At 38.5% G+C, this 5,026-nt stretch overlaps 1 protein-coding gene across 1 annotated transcript in view; it reads left to right on the top strand.

Moving 5' to 3' along the window:
• IPO5 (importin 5) overlaps positions 1-5,026 on the top strand; it is a 60,095-nt gene that overhangs the window by 15,795 nt on the left and 39,274 nt on the right. The gene's annotated exons all lie outside the window — the stretch shown is intronic.

Raw genomic sequence — 5,026 nt, 5'->3', positions numbered from 1 at the left:
GGGGCCGGGCGGCGGCCGCGTAGCCCACGTGTGAGGCGGCCCGCGGCTCCCGGCCGTGCCCCCGGGCCCTTCCGGCCCTTGTCGCCGCGGCGCCCGGAGCCAGTTACCTCCCCGCCACCCCTCGCACACACGTGCGGCCACTCCTGACACGCTGCCCCCGCCCTGATGGGGAAGCCGGGCGGCGGGGAGGGATGTGGGGTGTGGGGCGGGCCGCGGGGCTCCCCTCGCCCCTTTCCCGCTTTCTCCCCGTGGGAGCCTTCCCCGCCCTTCCAGCCCTGGTCTCCAGCCGGCTTCGCCCTCCTGGGTCCCCAAACCCTGCCCGCTACCTGACCCTTCACCCCGGCCTCTCTCCTGTCCCCTCTTTCTTCGCTACCGTCTTTCCCTCCCTCCCCCATCCCCTCCTTTCGAAATGTGTGTCTTGCTCTCTTGCCTTTCCACTCACTCCATTTAGTCCTCTTTCTCTTGTCTAGTTTCCTGACAATCCATCGGAAGCTGGATTTCCCTCCTCCCCCCGCCCCCCGCCCCCCGGCCCTCGCCACAATTCTGTAAAGTTGCCTTTAGGGTTTTTTCTAAGCCGCTTGCACCTTACTTTATTCTTCCTTTAGACACATTTTCTTTGATCTGTAGAGATTTGTGGTCTCATTAGTGCGATGTCCTGGGACTTCCGTTGTTTAAGTGGGCCAGTGCCACCATATGTTTAAGTCTTTAATTTCATGAAATCCAACATGAATCAATCAGTCAATCAATCTCTCTCTCTCTCTCTCTTTTTTTTTTTTTTTTTTTTTTTTACCTCCTCTGACTGCTGGCCTCCAAAATGTGGAGCTGTGGATATTTTCAAGAGACAGTATTTCAGATGTATCTTCAAGTTCTTTTACCAAGTAGCAGTGAGAAACACTTGGTTTAGTAGAAGACTGATGTTAAGGCTGTCAGTGTTGAGACCACAGTACATACGTGAGACAGTGTAAGGGAAGGGCAGAAACTTTCCAGTTTCTTTTAAGTGCATTATAAGAACTTGTCTTCAAACTTGGTTATATGTGGAGTTCTCTGCCACCATGTGATCGAAGATTTTTAGAAGATTCAGCAAAAGATGTTCAACCAGATGTTTTTAGGGAGCAAAATTCATTTTACGTGTAGCTAACAAAATTGGGGGACGAGTCCTCTTCTGTACTCCTGGGTTTTATAGATAAACTTTAGAATCACAATGTTGTTAGTACTTACTTTGAATAGATTAGGATATGCTGGTTATACTTAGTGGTTTTATAATATTTGAAGTAAATACACTGGAAGTTCAGTTCTGTATGAGAACGCGCTTTAAACAACTATTTAATGATTTTTGCTTCATGTATTATACATGTGATATGTGTTTAGGGTAAAATTTTAAACAGTGCAAATAGTTTTTTATCCCTTTCCCCAAAGGTAACCACTTTTAAGTGTCTTGTGAGTTATCCCTGAAAATACCTTCACAAGTGTAAATGTATACATTCATTTTTACGTGAATGGACCTTAATACACATACACATATAATTCATATGCTGTGAACCTGGATTTTTCACTCCATATATTTCACGTTGCCACATACAAGATTTTGTTAAAGCAGCTATGTAGTAGTCCATAATATGGATGTATTATTTATTCAACCAACCCACCTATGAAAGGACATTAAGGTTTCTAGTGTCCTTTTAAAAATAAGAGTACATGCTAAAAATAAGAGTACATGCATACTTATCTTTTCAGATTTTGCCAGGTTTACTTGAAATACTTAAAAGTAGTATTTGTCCTTGGAAGTAAAGTGCATTTATTAGTTGCATCAATTTGCACTCCTGTATTAGTGGGATGTGATGATGCCTATGAAAACATTTTAATGCATTCTGCTAACTCTGGGGGTAATTTTTCACCAAAATAAGTTCCTAATCCCAAACCATAATAGAAATTGCCATGTGTTACAAAGCAGAACAGCATTGTAATTAGTAAGCTAGTTTAATTCTCCCTCTTCCCTCCAGTTGCTTAAGTCTCTATTGTCAAGCCTAGTGGGGAATCTCTCTTCTATTGAACTAAATACCAGTGTCTGGTTCAGCTTGAATTCCGATTGGTGCCTGTTGTAAATCTTTTATCACTTGCATCACTTTGGGGATAATTAGCAGCATTCAGCACATTTTCTCATAAAGAACAATTGGAAAGTATAGTTGACCCTTGAACAACACAGAGGTTAGGGACACCAGCTCCCACCCCCCTAACACTCCCAAAATTTAACTACTGATAGCCTCCTGTTGACTGGAAGCCTTACCAATAACATAAAGAGCCAGTTTATACATATTTTGTATGTGTGTTATATACAGTATTTTTACAACAAAGAAAGAGGAAAAAAACGTTATTAAGGAAATCATAAGGTGAAAAGATACATTCCAGTACTGTACTGTATTTATCCCCCTCAGAAAGAAATCCACATATAAGTAGACCTGCACAGTTCAAACCCATGTTCAAGGTTCAGCTGTACTGTCAGTCTTTTTATTCCTAGTGAAAACATTCAGGTAGTACATTTTTACTTTCTTTGTATATCCCAGGAATATATTAATGTGTGAAGTAAGTCTTATAAAACAGAATATTCTTAATTTGACACCAAAAAAAGGTAAATGTTAGAGGGGAAGTTTCCTGATGTCACATAACACAAAGTTTGACTGTAAATAGAGCTTAAGAAAGCAAAATATTAGTTGGAAAAGTAAATAGCTGTGCATAATAATACTTTAATGCCCCTTTTTTTGCCTTATGAAATGAGCTGTTTATAAGTAATGAAGCCAAATTAAATTGAGTATTACAGTCTGATATGGCAAATAAAGAAATTTTTTTAACTAAAAATTGGCAAAAGCCCAGTAAGTATCTTTGTAATTTACTCAGTCAAAATAAAAATACTTAGTTGACACAAATACTGAACTGTTGACTAAGGTAACTTGCATTCAAACATGAAATGAAGTACAGTAAAGGACTCATTGTAATATATTGAAATCATTGAAAGTCTTGAAAAGTTTTAAAAGTTTTTAAAATTTCCATTATATAAACTATCTGGTAGGCTTTATGTTATATTTCTGTTAAATCTTGAAGAATTTTTCTCTTTAACTTTACAAAAAATGTTTCTGATGCTTGAAGAAATGATTTAAATGCTTCTAAGTCTAAAAATACAATGATTAACATGAATAAGCAATTTGAATAAATAGTCGACAGGTAGTACAAAGTTGAATGTCCATGGCATTCATGACTGGACATTTTTATGTGACACAAGCTTAAGTATTTTATGAAACATATGCTTGGATTTTATATTCTTAGTTTTTCCATTGACTTTGTTCTTCATTGATTGTAGTATAGAACTACATCAATGAGATTTGAATTGGAGGAGGGTAATGTATTGAAAAATATACCTGATTTTTGAGGAACCAGGTTGTTTATTTACTAGGTAAAAATTGTACCAGGTAAAACTTGCCCCCTCTTTTCATATGCAAGGTTGGCTCACCATAAATATTTATGGAATGAGTGAAATGAGTATTTATTAGCATTTCTCCTTTGTATGGACAGAAAAGGGGGAGGTGAAATACTTTGCATTGTGTGAATGTGCATGGTGAAATCAAATGGAGTTGAAATTCTGTTTGCCAGGAAACTGGCAACATTCATTGAACCTGCCTGGCTTAGGGCTAGGAATATTCTTCGAAAGATTGCTTATATATTCTTTATATAGATATTGTTTACATTTGCTGCACTCTGATGTGCTAAGTGCTGGAATACAAGGAGATACCAGCCCTGTCTTGGTGGCACTCTGTCTGTTCAGGGTTTTAAGGTTGTGCTCTTTTTGCCAAACTATTATCCTTGACCAATGTTATGGTGTAAATGTAATACTATATCTGGATTGCTACAGTGGAACATAACAAATGGGAGAACCCTCTCTCAGGAGTCAGATGTCACTCATACCAAACTCTCTCTCCATTGACTTCTAATTCTAATTCCTTATGGAATAGAGTTCAGTATTGGACTTAATATTTCTAAGTCTCTACTAGAATTAGCACAGTATAACTGTCACACTAATAGTCCCAGCTGGGCATGGTTTTCCGAGAGTGATATCCTAATAAAGAATTTTTTTCTGAAACTTGATTTAGACCACTGGAAATTTAACTGTTTAACATTTATGGCAGATACAGTGCATCAGGAGCTAGGCTAGATACAAAAATAAAAAGGCATTTTTATTATATACTGAGAGACTGTGTTTAAATGGAAAGGCTACACTGGTCGTTCAGTTGCATTCATAAAGATTAAGTGAGAAACCTCAAGGTACATTTCCATTTTTGCAATCATCTTATGAATATCTCTACATAAATTATCTCATTTCTGTATACATAAATTCAGACCATCTTCTCTCCTCAGCTGTGAATGCTTGTCACAGTTTTCGGCATTGTTGTATTCCTCTGTGCTTACGCGCTTGAGAGGAACTTGAGTTTATCAGAGGATTTTGAATTCTCCTCTTCCCCCCAGATGTGTTCTTTCATTGAGATATGTTTGAGAAGTTTGAAAACTGTGCAGCACTGCATAAACAGAACTGACTGGTTGGTGGAGTCAGGCCCCAGGAGCAAAACCCAGAAAGAACATTCGGTGCTGGGGAGATTGTGAATAGGGTTGGCCTCAGGAAACCAGAGTTCTCTCCAGCATTTATTGTATTTGACCTTGGGCAGGTCATTTAACTTCTGAGCCTTTATTTCAGTATCTGTCAATATCTCAGGGATGCCACAGAGCGCTTAATAGAAGTTATGAAGTAGATGTGCATTTGGGGAGACCCTGTTTTCCCACCCTTTTCCTTGTCACTTCTGTCCAGAGGAACTAGATAGGTTATAGGGGTAGTGGCTATTAGAGAGTAGACAAGTGAAGAGTTGTCTTTGGGAGAACAATTCTATACTTCAAATAATGATTTTTTTCCACAGTAATAGACTACTATTACAGAATTCTTTATTTTATTTTATTTTATTTTATTTTATTTTATTTTATTTTATTT

The sequence above is a fragment of the Herpailurus yagouaroundi genome, unplaced genomic scaffold (genome assembly GCF_014898765.1).
Source record: "Herpailurus yagouaroundi ecotype Mexico unplaced genomic scaffold, PumYag 164, whole genome shotgun sequence".
Classification (NCBI taxonomy): Eukaryota; Metazoa; Chordata; class Mammalia; order Carnivora; family Felidae; genus Herpailurus; species Herpailurus yagouaroundi.
The sequence above is the reverse complement of the archived record's forward strand: the minus strand, read 5'-3'. Positions and strand labels throughout refer to the sequence as shown.